The sequence below is a fragment of the Ostrinia furnacalis genome, unplaced genomic scaffold (assembly GCF_004193835.3).
Source record: "Ostrinia furnacalis isolate ACB-3 unplaced genomic scaffold, ASM419383v2 OfSCF1370, whole genome shotgun sequence".
NCBI classification, from domain to species: domain Eukaryota; kingdom Metazoa; phylum Arthropoda; class Insecta; order Lepidoptera; family Crambidae; genus Ostrinia; species Ostrinia furnacalis.
This window is the reverse complement of record NW_021131609.1, coordinates 103183-123504: the sequence shown is the minus strand read 5'-3', so window position 1 is coordinate 123504 and position 20322 is coordinate 103183.

Sequence of the window (20322 nt, the reverse complement as noted above, 5' to 3'; positions counted from 1 at the left end):
TGCAAAGTAAAATAATGTTGAGATCATCAAGACAGGTATACTACTTATTTTTAGTACCTACTTAGGTACTCTCTGCTTGACCTATGATTGACCGTCGCAAAGTTGTTATTATTAAGGCCTTATTAAGAGCCCGTACCTTATTTACACAATAGTCTTAAATGGTCACTAAGTATGTCCCTTCGCAGAGGGTCACCAATCAGAGGTGCGCAAGTTTGACCGCGGCTGTCGCAAAGTTTTTATTATGAAGGCCTTATTAGGAGTCTTAACTTATTTATCATCATCATCATCATTTCAGCCATAGGACGTCCACTGCTGAACATAGGCCTCCCCTAATGCTTTCCATGTTGATCGATTGGTAGCGTCCTGCATCCAGCGCTTTACGAAGTCGTCGGTCCACCTTGTAGGTGGACGTCACACGCTGAATTTTCCGGTACGCGGCCTCCATTCCAGAACCTTGCTGCCCCATCGGCCGTCAGTTCAACTTGTTTATACAATAGTCTTAAATGTTCACTAAGTATGTATGACACTTCGTAGAGAGCCCCAATCAGAGGTGCGCATGTTTGACAGCAGGTGTCGCAGTTTTTTATCACAAAGGCCTTATTAGGCGCCCTTACTATATTTTTACAATACTCTTAAATGGTCACTAAGTATGTCTCTTCGCAGAGGGTCCCCCAATCAGAGGTGCGCAAGTTTGACCGCGGCTGTCGCTTGTTTTGCATAAACTGCCGGCGGAATATTGATGACACTGCGCTAGCGTTATGGGGAGGGACGATATGGAAACGATATGAAAACGTTATGTTCCCGATGTCAAAAATTTATGAATTTAGCTATATAAACTCTCCCTTTCGAAGATTGTCACTTAGTACGCAATAAAGATTTGAATTTGAAATTTTAATTTGAATCATACACGTGTTATTAGCAAAAGTCGCTCGTCTAACTAGCGATCGAAAGATTCCAATATCCAACTTATCATTCACTACAGTACATTATGATGGTAATGATAGATCACAATTAATAGAGCATTGAGTATCATAGGTATTTTAGTTTTAAATTTTGGATTTGAAATGATGGAAAGATTTTATGTGATTCGCAATTTAACAAGTTCAACAACCCTAGTAGAAAGAGGCTTGTAAAGCAAACAAAATACTGCGTTATATTATTTAAATATTTTTCAGTCTTCGCTCAATTGCCTAATAGAAGTCGCGCAAATCACCATAGATAATTTCACATTAAAAGACATTACCGAAAATTATTTCTGAAATATCGGTAATTTTTTCAGGACTTCGTCCATCCCAATACGCCACGTTTGTTTGCGCAGATTTCGCTAGTCTCTATTGAATTTTAACTACAGCGAAACAGGGACGTTGTTATGCAATACGCATCCGCGCCGGATGTTACAATTAAATTGGCCAATGCCCGGATTAGGGGATGAGGGCTGGTTCAGTTTTGTATACGGCTGGTCAGCTGCATAGCGAGGATTATATTGCTATCAGCTAACCGCGGTTTTGCGTACAATCTGGCTTATAATGAAGCATTTCTTTGTTTGGTTTCATAAAAATGACAATTCTCCACTTTGAAAGGAACGTAAAACCATTGGTACATACGAATTATGTAATAACGACACTGGACGCCCGTATTCACAAACGATGCTAGCCTAAGTGAAGCAGCAAATCAAACGCACAGCGTTAAATAGAGCTCTGTGATGGTTCGTGTGTGACCCTGTGCGTCCACTCGCACTGTGAGACCTCATAGTAATATTTGTGAATACGGGTGTGAGTGTAATAGAAAGGTTTTTTTAGCTCGTACAATAAAAACATAAACAATCGTAAGGTTGCTCGTTTATATGGATTACATGGATAAAACAGTTCTATTTGATTTAACTACTACATACATAATATATGTATTATAGGTAATCAGTCCTTTACGGCGCGACATTTCTGTCTGTTCGCGATAAACTCAAAATCAACCGATTTTCATACGGTTTCATCAATAGATAGTAATTCATGAGAAAGGAATTGGTTTGCACGTGCGAAGCCGGGGCGGGTAGCAAGTAAGGAATATGACGGCGTAAACTAACGGATATGTAATCGATGCTTCGGTGTACTGACAGGACAGTCTACCTCTATATCAACAATATCCGTCACCCAAGCCTTAAGCCTATCTTAGTAACGGTATTCTGCCACAAAAATATAGAGTAGGTTCTGACTTCTGGCTCACATTCCAATACACTTGGATAACAGACCCGATATCTGCATAACTTTCGATCAACTTGTAACGTTTTTCTGTGGAAAATGATTAGGCTACTGTTTTAATTTTTTAAGTTCACACGTATCAATTCATGCTGTTTGTTTTACATAATAAAGAAAAATAAAAATAAATAAATACCTATGGTGTACATTGTGCACTATACAACTTTCTTGACCTAAGTAGCGCTTTATTTTTTTTATTTCATTAAAACATAACTACTGCTAAATCATCATCAACATCATAAAAAAAAACTAATAAAACTCATTTATTTTTGCAAATAGGCTTTTAAAAAGCACTTTTACACGTCCCAATATTAACCCTACCACTGCTTCGGGACAATAAATGGGCCAGTGCTCAGCTCATTTGTTCAGCTCATTTAGTCTCCATTGCAGGAGCACCCTTGCGAATTTTCCTGAAGCAAACGAAAATTTGGGCCTACTCAACTCCCAACGCTGGTCAGATGGGTTTGGAGCTTGGGCAGGCCTAATGTTTGAATATTTGTAACTAAGTCGCTTTTTACGATTATCTACGGAATGAATGGGAGTACTACGCTGAATAGGCATCCTTGCACATCAGGTGCGATTGCCTGTGGTCAAATACCTGGCTCATTCTGCATTAAAAATATACAAAACGCCCACTGAATCAACTTGGATTGTGAATAGAGACGATATATGGCGCACAGCATAACTTTATCACGCGTATCCACTCGATGCATCTCACCTGCGAGACTCGTACAGTCCGACCGGCTAGGTACACTCAGGTACAAAATACTTACATAAATTTTCCTTTAAAAATAGAATTCCAATCACGTGTAAAAGTGCTGTTTAAAAGAGTTTTTTATTATAAATGCAAAATTTTGTGAAGATGGGTGTTTGTTACTCTTTCATGCAAAAACTACTGGACGGATTTTGATGACAGCTGTTCGTATTGTTGCTGTTGTTTATAACATCAGAATAAATAATGCTTCAATTTTTTACAATATTACAAATTAAAAGCGGTGAAGCCACGGGCAAAAAGTAGTAAATGGCAATCATGAATGCCACATTATGATACTCGGCTCGCCTATAAATTTGAACCTATTGGATAATTCCAGCTGCCCTAGAATCGCGTTTGGCAACATTTTAAAAGCAAAAAATAAAATATTGCAAATTGGTAAACTTTAGCTATTACAAACTTACATTGCTTCTATTCGAGCGTAGGTATCGTGTTGGTACAAAGTTTAGTTGGTTTGTAAATCGATTCAAAAAGAGTATGAGCGTAAATATCAAAAATAACTACTCAATAATAAACTTTCAAAAAACGATAGCGTAGTATAAAATTTTGATAAATCGACTGTTTACAGCGTAAAATATATTTGGAATAACAACAACAAGCATTATTTGGGACGTGTTATAAATAAGTGCCCTGGAATGGACCTATGTACTGAATAAACAACATCTATCTCCGTAATCATAGGTCAACTCATAGCTCATAGGTCAGTCACTCAGCAAGCAAAGTATAATGGGTTCTAGTCCTACCTGAGACAGTGTTTTAAGTCACATTTAAGAAGAATATGAAACAGATAAAGAATTTTAGTAAACGCCTTTAGCCCGCGACTGTACCAGAACCAGATCGATCTGGATTATTCCAGCCAGCCGTCATCAGTCGGGCTCGCTCGCTGACGCGGCTTTAGCCCGACTCTGGAATCCGTCAACATTCAGGGTGGCCCTTTGTGGACTTGACTGTAGATGCTAAAGGCATTTTGCGTTGGGCCTTTTTAGGGTTCCGTAGCCAAATGGCAAAAAACGAAACCCTTAAAGATTCGTCATGTCTGTCTGCCATTTTTCGAAACATACTGTTGAAACTTGGTAGGTATGTAGATTTGTGAACCGCATTAAGATTTTCACACAAAAATAGAAAAAAGCAATAAATTTTGGGGGTCACCAATTAGATATGCCATATGTTTGTCTCGAAGCGCTGGTAGGGCCCAAAAGATAAGGAGACATGTAAAGTGCCCCATAAGGGCTACCTTTTCTTTTTTTATTATTTTCTATTGACGTTCATAAGTGCCACTTGTGGTCTAAACTGAATAAATATTTTTGATTTTGATTTTGATTTTAGAACTGAAACTGGAAAAAATTTGTTTTCATCAAACCTATAGGTCTTCAAAAATTATATTGAGGTTTCTATAACCATTTTTTTGTTGAGCTGCTTCTTCTCAGCACTGGCCCATATTACTGTCCCGAAGCAGTGGTAGGGTAAGGACGTGTAAAGGTACTATTTCCTTAAATAAACGATTTGATTTGATTCTAGTTCAATGAAGCCCTAGTATCACTGCGACCCGTATCGACTGTGATCGCTTCTATTGCAGTCAAATGTGGTTTTGACCCTTGATTATGAGTTTTGACTGTAACATATGCATCTTTCACGACAAATTCCGAGCACAGCCGCGTTTTAAGACTAATGTAGTGTAGTGGGATGTGTTACCACATAAATAATACATAAGTCTAGTAGATAAGTTAATTTCTGTAACACATTTGTTTGTAATTCCTAAAATAAATAAATAAATAAATAATGTGAATACACGAAGGAAGCCCGTGGATTTTTATGCAATCGGACCTGGTGTTTTGTGAGATGCAGTTTAGGATGGTACATATCTGCCCTGTAAGTGCCTATTCACTCTCGCCTTGAAAAGGCCCGGATTACAGTGTTTGGGAAAGACAGCAGCCAGCAGGATTATACATTATTATACTATGATTATACGAAGCAAGCCTGAACGGCAATGCAGCCTCCAACAATGCAACAACAATCTGCATAATGCAGCCCTTGCGCAGATGGGATTTGTTATTGTTTGGTAATACGAGTATACAGTTATTACATAGGGGAAAGGATTTTGTAAGTGTTATTAGAATTACGTTGGATGATAGGACATATTCCCAAATTAGTTTTACCTGTTCTTGGTTTATTTTTATTAAATTTTTGAGAAATTCAATTAGTTATAGATCTAATAATTATAATATATAACCTTAATTATGTCTAGATAAATTTCATCACAATCTGTTCAGAGAATCAACTTTGTTTGCTCAAAAGACTCCTTAATACAAATAGCATTTCGAAATGCCTTATTTAAAAAAAAATGTCTGAGTACTTAAACTAAGACATAAATACATACATACAAAATAATATCTTTTAAAAAATACCAGCAAAAATAAAATCAAGATTAATATAATTTGTTCACCGTAGCATCTTCGTAGGTGCGCTACGGTGAGACGCTACTAAATGCTACAGCGCTACGAATTGCTACGAGCTTACGAGATTGGTCCTCGTATTTTTCAAGAAAATATTGCAATCTTTAAAGCAAATTGAAGAACACAAAGAATCACTAATGCTGTTATTCTTTTAATACTACATAATTATTGTATAAAATAAAGTCGCTTCGCTATCTGTCCCTATGTTTGCTTAGATCTTTAAAACTACGCAACAAATTTTATGCTTTTTAATAGAATAAAACATTGTACTTGTGCGAAGCAGGGCGGGTTGCTAGTATCATAATAATTAAGTAATTAAATAATCAGTTTCAAAGCTATCTAGTGACTCCTATAGAAATTGTATTGTGAGGTCGCTTTCAAAATGTTCTTTCAGTACGTAATGTTTCAAATAAAATGTATTCAAGCTTTGTATTTAAGTTTGTATACAATGCTTAATGTCAGCTGCAATTTTTCCTTCATTATGTGACTGCACGCGTGGATGCAGGTCAAGTGCACTCTATTATACACACATGCGCAAAGTATACATTTCACTTGATGGCGAAAACGTTATTTATATATGAAAAAGTTAATGAAGAATCAGATATAATTTGTTTGTGCATTTATAATGCTAAACATAATTTTTATCTATCTATATTAAGCTCGATTACCACTTCTATATCTATAAAAGCGAAAGGTCACCGATTGATTGATTGATCACGAAATCTCAGAAACTACAAGTGCTAGAAGTCTCAAATTTTGCATGAAGGTTCCTTTTCGAACGTATACTTTTTCTGAGGGTTTTCATAAAATTGTTAATACCTAATACTTTCTTTAGAAATACTAAACATTTAACAATTCCTTACACTAAAGCACTGCATAATACAAAGTGGGTATCACCAAAATAGTTATAATTAAACCAGAGATTAACTTAATATAATAAGCTCTCCAAAATAGGTTTTATTCTACCAATTTATTATAATAACGAAGGCTCCGCCACTTTTATTCAGCTCATAATATAAAACGAAAAATTCAATCTGCCAATACTTATTTCTCACATTAACTCACTTCAAAGGCAAATTGTTTAACCTGAAAACATCTACTTATTGGAGGCGATTTCTTCCCCTCGGAAACTAGAAAGTATTTTATAGGAAAATTGGTTTTTCGCTTTTTTCTTATTCAGAACTGTATTATGTGGTTGAGGGAGTAAAACGAAGAGGAAAGAGCTTTAGAAATCTGTTGTGTACTGTGATGAATATTATGCTTTTATTCGTAATACACTTTGTTATGAATGTCACCTTTTATTGAGATTCTAAGTGTTTCGGTATGTATTGAGTTTAGTGAGGTGGAAGTAAGCCATAATAACAACAATTTTTACACAAGACGGCCACAGTGTTAACTATCTATTTCCGTTTTTGCTCTCGCTCTTATCAAATGGTGATTCTTTGCGATAGAACGAGACGACATGACCGGCAATGGGCAGTTAACACTGTTGCAGATACTACTTACAATACATTCCTTGTATAGTGTTTCGAAAAGCGTTATATACACTTGAAAGAGCGATATATACGCGTGAAATACACTTTTTTGACAGTGGAGCCTTTCTTGCATGATAGTACGGGTTATTATTGTTCAGAAATTCCACTACACAAAGGTTGCATGGAGTCAGAAGAACGTTGGAGCATGGAGAAAGAATTAACGTTGAAAATTCAATAATAACCCAACCAGGTAAGGTAAAGTTTGTGCCGGGGGAATGTTTAACGGTTTAACTGTCATTGGGCCCGCAACGAAATTAATCAGAAGAACATAAGAGGACTTCCCTCCAGTGCAAAGCGGATGACAGATGACAAAACGAAGGTTAAGGTTAAAGGTTAAACAATATGTATGTATAGTATAAGTTATCTGTTCTTTATACGATCGTATCGCTTCACACTTGTCAGCCGCCAAAAGGTAAAGCCGCGGTTCGTTCACGTTTAATAAGGCCGGGGTTCGTTACGGCGCGTATGAGTAATGAGCGGGCGGATAATAAATCTTATTCGAAGCTTTCGACGAATATTGATGAGCGGAGGCGTCAGCAGAAAAGTTCCAACATACTATTACAGCTGATAATTTTGGTAATAAGCGAGGTTAAGGTTGTTGGGGTGTTGGGTGATCTGGGACTTATGCCCAGCAGTGGGGGATATTGCGTGGTGATAATAGACAACATCTAGATACTTAAGTTACTCTATAACATTGCATTAGATGATTAATGGTGTAGCAAAAAAGTTTGTACCTCGTTTTGGGAACTTCTAACTTCCTTAATTTTGTTATAAGTTGTATATTAACAAACTGTAATAATACTCGAAAATATACAGGCTGATTATTTCTAAACTATACGAGATATCGAAAAACTGAATACTGATCCTGAAAGTTTTTCACGAGCTCTATCATACGGTATTAATAAATACAAGAACAAACTGGATCTATCTCAAAATTCAATGTTTCTAGCTGACAATTCCATGTTTCCAAATGATATCCTATATTATATTGAGAATAAGACATGTCAATTTAAACCAGAGTTCAACTAGAGTCTAACTTTTTGTAATAAGGGGGTAAGAGTTTGAACATTTTTAATGTTGCATTAGGCGTATCTGCTGTCGCTCCCCACACATGTTTTCCCTTCTACCCGGGTATTTTTACGAATTCCTCGTGACACTGATTAGTGGAGACGATACGCGAGGTGTCCTATTTGCCCGCCACCGGTAATCGGGAATTATGACAAATTACCGGTCGTACGTGACGGTGTAGTGATGTGCTACGGAATACTATACCGGTATTCGATAGCAGCTAATTGATTAATTTATTGTCCGATCAAGCTTAGATATCGATAATTTAGGCATTATTAAGACATCTGATTTTCGAAAAATATCAAATTCTTTAATTAGTATGTAGACCCTTTTCATGGCACTTATACGCGTCCCAAATATGTATGGCCACTTCGGGACAATATTATTATACTGGCTGGTGCGGAGAAGATATGAAAGTTGATTCACTATATTTTATTTTTATTTGAATATATATATTTTGTATTAATTTATATTATAATATTTTATGTATTGTATTAGATTTTATTTTATTGTATTTGTACTATTTTGCACCGCCTACTTAAATTCTCTGTTTTGTTTAATTTTCTGGTTAGCTGGAAGAGAATGCCACATGGCATTAAGCTCGCCTGTTGTACCACTGTATTTTTATGTGTGCAATAAAGATTTTAAATAAATAAATAATTCACTGCTATCACACATCTTTTGTTCTTTGTTAAATATAAACTTTGTCAAATTATAAGTGAGTCAGACTCTCTCGAACGGATGGGATCTAAATGAAAAAGACGCAGCAATCGATTCCACTATTCTCTATTCGCTTTCGTAATCGTAAACTGATATCGATACTTATCTAACAAACATCACTGGTCATTTAACGACGATCGGCGGATTAATTTGCAATTAAACTGAGTCTCATCAGGGATACATGAGTACTATCACCTTGCCAATCATTCAGGCTAAACGTCACTCCTTCCTTCACATAGTAATAAAACGGTTGGTTGCTCGTACACACAAGCGTTTTAACGTATTTATGATCGCAGCAGTTCCTTGAAAGGAATTGCCAATTTAAAGTAAATAAAGCGAAAAAATCAGCTGAAAAAGCGCAAATTGGAAAAGAACTAATTGTACTAAAAGTCCGTATTGTATGCGATCAACTTCTCAGCACTTGACAAATAATGTTGGTTTCCAAGCGCTGGTAGGGTAAAAAGATTATAAGACATGTAAAGGCTCCATAAAATCAAAATATTTGACGATTTGTAAGTACTATTTAATTTTAATAGTCTATAAAGAAATTTTGACTTTGACTTTGAACAGACTACTAACGGTTCATGCCCAAGAATCAACCCAACAATCTGATGAATTTCCTGATACTTGAGTTAAGTTCAAAATACATACATAACAGTACGAGTTCTTCAGTTCATTTGACACAGAAATATTGACCAAATAATGTAGTTTAATAGCCGTCTAGATTTATTGCTAGATCATTTCCTGGATTGAGTCAATCTGGTAAATAAATACTCTAATTGTAAAGCAGTTAGGGAACCGCAGTGACCGCGCCGCGTGCAAAATGACACTGTAGGCTGATTTGGCGGGTAGTGATGTTGTTGTAGTAGCGGAAAGTAAAAGTTAAGTTGTTTTTTACACTGCTACTAAGAAAACCTTTTTTTTTGTCGCGGAGGAAATGCTTTGCGCACCGTCATCACCATGTTCATTCAGCCAGTTTGATGAAGATATTTCAGAACTCTATGGCGGTTCATAAGATCTGACACCAGGGTTGTAAGATAATTTAACAGCCCACACCATAGGTCTCTCCGTCCCAACCAGTCTGGCTAGCGTGGGAGTGTATGCTAAATCCCCCTTTTCGTTCGTTTTGACCTCCCTCCAAGGGTTTCCAGAACTAACGGTCCTGTGCTGCCCGCATACAGGTGGTTCCCGCGACTTTCATCAAATTATCAAATTCTGCAGTGGCGACTAAATGAACTGATGTTGACACAATAGAAGAAACCCAATCATTTAATTTACCGTTAGTGGAACATCACTACAGCCAAAACTGGGGCGGTCATCAAACAAAGCTACTAATTATTGAGCGTGTTTTAATTCGTCAGTTTGCGCGAAACTGAATAAATTACTGGAATATGCATTTTGTTATTAATACCCCAACCGAATGTGACCGAATTCAGCAGCTTGCTAGCGAACTTTTCAATTTGATTGATTCATTGTTTTTTTGTCGTCTGATGGTTACTGTTATTGGATTTTATCATTTTGTTTCACAAAAGTAATTTATTAGGCTTAAGCTGAGTGGTGTTGGTGGTGCACCAACTTTAACGATAATTATGACGACAACCGGTGCTTTTTGTATGGAGTTTGATAGATTTTTGACGTTTGTTAAAGTTACAATAAGATGGTGCAACCCAGCCTTAGAATATAATATACAGGGTGGAATTTTGTAATGCCACCTGGAAGGAAAGTACTCTTAATATTGTAGATAGACATTTTTTCTCAAAGAAAACGTTCCTTTGTTTTTGAAAACAAACAGAACTGCATTCAAAGATTTCCAAAAATTAGCTTGCCACACCCGGAATTCGAACCAACTAAAATCTGTTAAAAATTACACCCCGTATGTTTATTGCATCGATCGTTAGGGTTAAGTATAAGGATGAAATCTCTAACAAACTTGATAAATCAAATGAAAGGAAAACCATGAAATCTTAAATGGTTTTAATTGTGTACAGGAAATTGTATGGTATGGTAGAGAATTTTCGAAAAAATTCGAAAATCTTTGAATGCAGTTCTCTTTCTTTTAAAAAATAAAGGAATGTCTTCTATCAGTAAAATTTTCTATCTGCAGTATTAGGAGTACTTTCCCTCCAGGTGGCATTACAAAATTCCACCCTGTATATGATATAATTAGCTTAGCTTATACTCTTTAACAAATCGTCAATTTTAGCAGATTACGCGACGCAAAGGAAGGGAGATAGGTACCTCTAAAATCGATGTATGTTTGTTCCTGATTCTTTAGTCAATCGATGTGCCTTTATCTGGTCTAGGTATGTCACTTCACATAGACATGAAAGTCATCAAAATTGATGATTTGAGCCACATCAAATGCCTATGGTTTGTAACCTCAGTTGCTACTAGTCTAGTACCTACTAGTCGCAACTAGAAGTGGACTCAACAAATAGGTACAATATTATTATGTTTTTAGAAACAAGTACATAGTGCCATGAAACTTTTTGTAATGTAATACCACATAATGATCGCAACCTTCACCGGTAAATACACTACGATACCTACCAACTACATTCTTAAGACCGTTTTAAAACACTAGCTTCTACCTGCGTCTTCGCCCACGTGTATTTCAGTTGGTCACGAATATTTTTAACGCTTAATTAAGTATAAACAGAAATTATTTCAATTTTGAGTATTTTGCCACTTATGAACGTCAAAGATAATAAAAAAGGTAGCCCTCAAGGGGCACATGTCTCCTTATCTTTTGGGCCCTATTAGACTACCCATAGAGAAACCTAAGTTTCAACTCCTTAAACTTTATACTTGCAACAAAAAGTCGCAGTCTCAGTCTCAGTCTTCTATACATGTATAGAGCTTATTATCTATACCAAAAATCATCAATACTCATTAATTTATTGCATCCATAATATTTGACCTCGTTAAGGTAGCAGGAAAGCGCTGGATGCAGAGCGCTACCAACCGGGCAACATGGAAAGCATTGGGGGAGGCCTATGTGCAGCAGTGGACGTCCTATGGCTGAGATGATGATGATGATGATAATGATGATGATGTTTTGTTTTATTGTAATAGTGACTGAGTTTCTTGCGCTGCTTCTTCTCAGCCCATTTATTGCCTAAGCAGTGGTAGGGTTACTACTGGGACGTGTAAAAGTGCTTTTTATAAGCCTATTTGCAAAAATAAATGAGTTTTTATGAGTTTTTTATGACAAAGTCAAAGACAGAATTACTTTCGCATTAGTACAGATGCAAAGACCGTTCAAAAGCAAAACATGTAGAGCTAATATAGGTCAGTCCGAGGGTAATTATCACTTGCCATTGGTCCGCCATTAGCGTGAATTATTGGCATAATAACAAGCCGTTTTGCACGCGAAATGCGATGATTGCCGCGGACTAGGACACGTAGGCTGTATAGGTAGAGGCTGTGGCTTCACTACTAGCGATAAACTCTACAATAAAGTCTACAATAAATATAAAGGCAACTAAGAAACGCACTGCTGGCCGCGTTCTAGGTACACGTAGGCTATGACTATAGGTAGAGGCTGGGGTATTGTAAAAGACAACCGTTAAATGGGCAGGGCACATAGTACGCAGAACTGACGGCCGATGGGGCAGCAAGGTTTAGGAATGGAGGCCGCGTAACGGAAAACGCAGCTTGTGACATCCACCCACGAGGTGGACCGAAGACATCATAAAGGTAGCAGGGAAGCGCTGGACGCAGGCCGCTACAAATCGATCAACATGGAAAGCATTGGGGGAGTCCTATGTTCAGCAGTGGACGTCCTATGGCTGAAATGATGATGATGATGATGAACCGTTAAAAGCGCCTACTGCCGCAGCCTAGGGACAAGCAAGCGTAAGCTAGTAGTGCAAGCTATAAACTATGAAAGTTTATGTCAGACAATAAATGATTTATTGATTGATTGATTGATAAAAATCTAGACAAAACTTCTGTAGCTATAAAAGGCTTGAAATGCGATGATTGCTGGAACACGTGTGACACGGGACAAAGGTGTGTGACTTAAAAATTCTAGACCAAAAAGCTCTAAACTTTTCAATGACAAACAAATTTTTCATCGCTCACCAACAAACCTATGCCTCACTGCAACACGCGATTTTCGAAACCGCATTTTATTTCAATCTTCATAGAGTTTCGTATACCATGACATAACGATCAACTCGTGTTGCTTCGACTTATGAATTTCGCTCGTATTTCATTAGTATTAAGATTGAAATTTACATATCACGCGACAGCTAGTGAAGTGCCCTATCAAAGAGTTATTACGACACCTGCTTTGTTAAGTACGTTATTATAGAGTTCCAATCATTCAGCCCTCAAATGTACAGGCGGCACATCAAGTTACACTGTTGCACCTTGTGCACTTGTAATACGTGTGATTTTCGTGCAATTTTCAAACAAATGTGTAGTCTGAGTTGCTGTCGATTGTAGTAACTACTGGGAGATGGGGATAAAGTGAAATCCAAATGTTTTTTGAAATATTGTTTTATTTGTACATAAAATTAAGACATAGCGATTAGATAGTCCAACTTCGAACTCCTCCTATGTTCTTGTAATGAATTTCGTTGCGAGTCCAATGACAGTTTGTTTTAACTTTCCCCCGGGACAATCTTGACCTTCACTGGTTGGGTCAAGCTGTAGATCCTGGCTACACAGGAGTTGCAGCGGTGGGAATTCTTAATCCAAAGGTCCTAGGTTCGATTATTAAATTGGTATAAAATTTACTATGAGTGCAAGTTCCTAATTTATTTAGGACATTGCAGGCTTACAGGTTGTTGCTTAGAAAGGGTTAATTTGTAAAAGTCAAAAGTGATGCATAGAAGCTGTACCTACTCGTATTACTGTTAATGAAAACACCTATCACAAAAAATATTACACGCCCCGCTCAGACGCGTAAGTGTGTCGGCGCGACACAAAGCATCCTCGAGCCTCGTCGATCGTCCGACGGCCCGCTCTATAGCACTACGATGACCACAATGTATGTAGATACAAAAGATTTATTTCTTGTAGTTACGTAAATTTTTTAATAATATATAAAGTCCGGTCGCTCGCTCACTCACTGCGGCCGCCCGTCACACAGTAGCGACAGCAATATAATTACGCGCGAGCGATAAGGATGGGTAGCTTGGGGTCATTGGACGAAATTCTACGTGCTCGGCGACTCTATTTTAGATCGTGATAATGTAACATAGGGTAGACAATAGTAATGTAACATAGACCAAGCGATTTCAATAGTATAAAAATGATATTTCGTAGGCTGCTGAGTCGCAGAATTTACAATCCTATTATACTTTTACTTTCTTAGTAGTTGCTATAACGTAGGTATACTCCATATCGTCGAGGCCTCGTGTAAACGGAACGTAGACTATTTTGATACCTTATTAAATAAGAAAATCATGTAGCAACAACGTCCCTACATGCACAAAACACTTTATTCTTTTCCACCCTGAAAACTGTTGGTTTTCAATTTGTTGTCAAATTCGATTTTTATTATCCCAATCAAACGGCCAACATTGCGATGCTTGATGTGGTTCTGATTGTTTAATTTATGGTGAGTATGAACCAGTGCAAGTAGTGTGAATACAAAGCATCTTTGGAACGTAAATAAAGTCAAGTTTCATATTAATAATAAATACTATCCCAATATAATGGAAGAGCAAAATATAATATCACCACTTACCTTTACTCCATCTGCAACTGCCTTTCTCCTGGTGCTTCTGCCTCCCTCTACACTGTCTTATAGCGTAAGAATTTCCCCGCCAGTATTATTAAAGCCTTTGTCAGCTGCAGGGCGGTCCCCCGAAGGCTTGCAATTTGAATTCCGCCGCAAAACCTCCAGCTGAAACAAAAACGAAGCATAATCTAATATTATGAAATAATATAAGGATAATTTTAGTTGGATAGTTTCGGTAGATACCTACTACATAATATATATTATTAGGACAGCAGTAAAACTTGTTGCTGAAACTGAAAGAAAATATTACTTAATTGAGAAATCAAGTGCATTTTTGTCAACTCTTGTTCTTAACTCTTTCCTGGACAGTAAACTGCTATAGCCGTCATAACAATTAAACTTCTATTGTGTCTGGGTTACCGGAAAGACTAAGTGTTAAGGAGCCTTTCTTTAAATTTTTTGCAATATCTTGAAACAACCTGGGTATTCGAGAGCAATTGAGAGGGTTATTAAGCCAGCGAGATTCTGTTGATTAAACCTAGTCAGATGTCAAAAAAGTCTGACAACAGGCTTACAGGCCACACATCAAAAATATTCAGTAAATAAATGTAAACATATCTTTGAAAGATCAAAATCCCAATTCCCAAGCAACTATAATCCAAAATTTCAAGCAAATTGTAAATGGAGAAAAAGCCACAAGCCTAAGCGCAGACCACCGATTTTTAGTAGGCTGATAGTTAAGTCGGGCTGTTCACTATGGAGATTTACGAACGAGTATGAAAGTGCGCACATTACACAGATTTGGTATCAGCCGACTCTTCATACAAATTATAATCGGGCCTGACTATCGGCCAACTAAAAGTCGGTGGACTGCGCCTAGGCATAAAAGACCGAGTCATAATCTAAATAGGACAATAGTTTTAAAAGTTCATTATTATGATACAAGAATGATCTCTTTATGAGACCTCAACACATTATAGTTCGTCCTTAATTCCTCAACTACCCTCAGATCCGCGGGGGATTGTAAGTTTGCAAGCTAGTACCAGGGCATCAGGAATTCAAGACAGTGCACGAAATCATAGCGATCGCGCTCGGGCGAGCCCTCGCGGCCACTGCCCGGTGTACGGACAGCAAATAAAGCAGCAGGGTAAATTAAATTTTGTTTTGTTTTAAAATATTCAACTGTTAACCTTGTCAAACGCGTTGATGGGGTCTATTCCACTTCAACACGCTTGACAAAGTTAACAGTTGATCCTTTGATTGGTGTCCTTTGATCACCTATGTATAAAGATCACCTAGGTGATCAAAGTAGACTTCTTATCCATGGGTGACCAAAGGACTCCAAAGTGTCACCTGGAATCCGTAAATTAGATCGTTGCTGATGGTGAAAAGGTTTAAGAGGCGTCCTACACTACACTTTGAAACATGGTCTCCACCACTGGCGTACTCATTTGCTCTTCTTTTAATCAGAAGGTATTGAGACAGATATGGCCAGCTCTCTGCCACTCAAGCTTGCTACAATTTTGTAATATCTATCATCATCATCAGGACATTTATTATCTACTGCAGAAGCACGACTATCTTTTATTTACCAGAGGCAAATGGACAAATAGAGATTTAGTCTTCACTCTATACGCTGGTCAGACGGTTTAGGGCGGACTGATTTTTGCATTGGTCATTTTCACCCTTAGCTGTTTTCGATGGCATTTATGGGAAGAGTGGATGGAGGAGTCCTATTTTTGACTTTGTCCTTTTACTATTATTTTGCTTGATAATTTGTGTTTAACATTTATCCAATCTATACTACTAATACTAGCTGAAGAGTTTGTTTACTAGAACGCGCTAATCTCAGGAACTGCTAGAAAAAATATTTTTGTGTTGGATAGCCCATTTATCGAGGAAGGCTTTAGGCTATATAACATCACCCTACAGCCAATAATAAATAATAATAATAAATAACTTTATTCTCACCATAGTCAATGACAGTGCAATAGGTAAACTTAAAAAACTAGGTACAATGAAGGTAGGACAAAAAAATAATAATCTCGCAGTATTACAATGTAAGCAGGTTTGGTACGTACACAATATAGTTGGTCTCTCAGTAGGACTATGTATATATATACACTAATAGTGACGGAGCAGTAAAGAAAAATGTAACAAGAACGGGAAATAGTATTCAAACTATTTTCACGCCGCGGGCACAGCTAGTTACAGAATATTATTCATCTGATAGGACATCAGAAAGTAACACCTATTATTTATCACTACATAAGTAATCACAATGTAAAGGCTGACGTGCCGTCGTCTCTACAATTGACAGCGCCCTACATTGCTGACGGTGCGCACCAAGAGTCCATAGAGCGGAGATAGTGGCACTCTCAATAAGCGCATTCGAGTAAAATCATAATACATACGGCAAACACCCGCAAAACATGAGAGGTAGCGATTTGTTCCCATAGTAAAATAATAATTATGATTACAATACGTGAATTTTTTATTTACCACAGGGGATATAATTACTGTTTCTATTTTTAAGTTCGAATGAGATAATAATAAGACATAAGTTAACTAAATTTTTCTTATCTTCGCCTGTTTCATTTTTATTTTGAAACACTTTTTGTTTCTCTACAAAGTTTACATGGATTTTTATATCCCTTTTTTGGGAGGTTAAGTTACCCATTACTAACTATCCACGATTTTAACCCCTTTAAGATTCAATTCTCTCTTTTACTCCTATCTCTCCCCTGGTTCGATGTCATATAACTCAAAAATCGCTACCTCCCATGCCTCAAACTGGGCCACATCGCCGGCGATTCCACGAGTGGCAGCGATATAGGGCCACTCAATACAGACGAATGGCAGTCGAATTTGCATTGGCTTATACGCCCCTTCGTATGCAACACCGCCGTATTATACGTCCACCTGGACTCCATGGAATGAAAAGGATCTATTTCGATAAATATAAATTCAGCAGGGACTTTCTTATTGTGCATATTTCGAATGATTTGAGGTATTCTGTTGTCGATTTCGTGTATGGAATTGAATTAAAATAGATTTTCGATAAAAAATAGTTACTGAATAGAGAGAATTTTTGTGGGCCTATTTAACAAAACAGCGACAAAAAGATATACCTAAACATACATAGAAAAAAAGATACAGCGGAACATAGAACCTCCTCCTTTTTTGAAGTCGTTTTTCTTTCTCTTCTTTCTTGCAGAACTATCTATATAGTTCCAAAATACTGAACTGTCCTATGCATGACATTGACAGTGGGGCGCCACCGTCAATACCGGATCGCTGGTTCCGATTTTTGTCATGTTGGAAACCATATAGTTGAACGATGCTAGCGCCCCCTGTCATTGAGTTTGGCGGGACAGTTCAGCGTGGGTCATCTATACTTGTGAAAGTAACTCTATCTGTCATTATGTTGTTAAGTTTAATAAACTTTAGTGCCTTTATAGTTAAATACACTACAGGTTCGATTTTGACGGGAATATAACTGGCAAATAACTGAATTTATAATTATATCACTAAGCCCTTAGGGCTGATTTTTCCATCGTCAGATATCTTTTAACTGAAGAATAAGTTTGGCACATTTACAGTTTCAGTATGGGAAATTCAAAATGACGAGTTTATTCTTCAGATAAAAGTATCTAACGATTGAAAAATCAGGCTTATTCGTTTCCGAAAAATATCTAGTAAAACTGAAAACCATAATCTCAGACAGAAAATATTCCACGATCAAAATAAATATCCAGACCAAATTAACCTAACAAACAACAGAATTATTGATTCTCAGAACAAATCATCAGCAAATTGTAGGTACCTACTCCCACGTTTAATATTGTTATTATTTCAGCAAACTCCAGTCCGAACTTTTTTAATTCATCAGCAATGTTAGCGTGGACATATTGATAGGTTTCAATTAGAGTGCCGAGTTCGAACCTGCCTGGATTTTTCGCAGTCCGCCAAAGCTTTTTCGGGTACCGTAGCCAAATGGCAAAAAACGGAACCCTTATAGATTCGTCATGTCTGTCTGTCTGTCGGTCCGTCTGTATGTCACAGCCACTTTTTCCGAAACTATAAGAGCTATACTATTGAAAATATTATATTAATTTTGTGAACTGCATTAACATTTTCACACAAAAATATTTAAAAAAAAAAAACAAAAAATTTTGGGGGTCCCCATCCCCATACTTAGAACTGACACTCAAAAATTTTTTTTATCAAACCCATACGTGTAGAGTAATGCGTAAAGGTATTAAATTGAAATTCATATCAAATAGGTAATATAGTACCTTTAAGCTGTAACAAAATCAAAGTTATATACTTATAGGTTTGTGAGTGTGTCCGACTCGCACTTAGCCAGTTTTTCAGATCATTTGATCTCGTAGCTTGTCGGTATTTTCACGCTAACACTCTTTTAGAAAGTTTTTATTATTTTTTTCCAAACACCATCGACATTCGTTTGTTTATTGCGCTTTTATGAAACTTTAAATGTTTCATGGATTTGGATTTTGTTCATTAAAATTGGTCTTCATTTTTAGGGATTCAATCTTTTTGTGTTGATAAAATAAAATCAAGTTTAAAGCGCTTTTTAAAAGAGCTTTTTCTTTAGTACTATACAATATCATACCTTAGTCCTTCAAAAGACGTAGGTAAGCGTAGTTTTGCCACATCTTATTTTCGTTAACTGCAATAGTGAATCATTACACAAAACAAAGTAATTAATTACGGAAAGACTAATCATACATTTAGAACGCTACTCTTTTCTGAGGCCGCGTACCGGAAAACGCAGCGTGGAACGTCCACCCATAAGGTGGACCGACGACATGATAAAGGTAGCAGGAAAGCGCTGGACGCAGGCCGCTACCAATCGATAAACATGGAAAACATTGGGGGAGGCCTATGTTCACCAGTGGGCGTTCTATGGCTGAAAATATGATGATGATCATCATCATCTTTTGGTACAAAAACGGCCATAAAACTACAAATAACTACGCTACATTCCGTGCTAAAACTAAATACTGTCTACATTTATCGGAAGTTGAAGAATAACCGCCTAAGAGCACTTACAGCTTTTCACGGTGCACACGAATAAACAGCATTAGTAGGCGGGAGCACGGGCGGGCGGCGTCGTTAGAGGTAAAAGGTAAACTATCGACGGAAGCACGCTAATGATTTGCGATCAGGGCTGGCACAAGCGAGAAATAGGAAAAACATATATTTCCACATCCCTGTATTGTGTGTAAGTAACGCTTTTTTACTTTAAACGTCTATAGATTGAGTCCGACTTGAGTGTGTCATGACGTATCGCTACAAACGCGGTGACAACTAGACGGCTTAAAAAACACCGTGTGCATAGGCTCTTATTTTTACCAAGTAGAGTTAGCGCCTTCTTCTCTGGACTGGTCTCAAAACCTGAAGCGTTCTACCAACAGAACTCAATTTCATTTCATTTCGGACTTGACCGTCAGTTTCTATGATGTCACGCACTCACGTTACTCTACNAATAGGCACGCAGGTTTTTACCATCCTAGACTGCATCTCACTTAACATAAGGTGTGAAGTGATTGTAGTCAAATACCTGCTTAATGCTGCATATTTTTCAAATATACTGATTACATTATTAGTCACCAGTAAGATCCGAACTATTAATCTAGCGTTAGAGCTCTTTATAACCACCATGTGCATGTATTACCATATTTAACAAAATACCACACAACCTTGTCGAATTGCCAATAAACAAATTTAAGATACATATAAAAAATACCCTTATGTCCAAAGGGTACTACAAGGTTCGAGACTATATTGATGACAAGGATGCGTG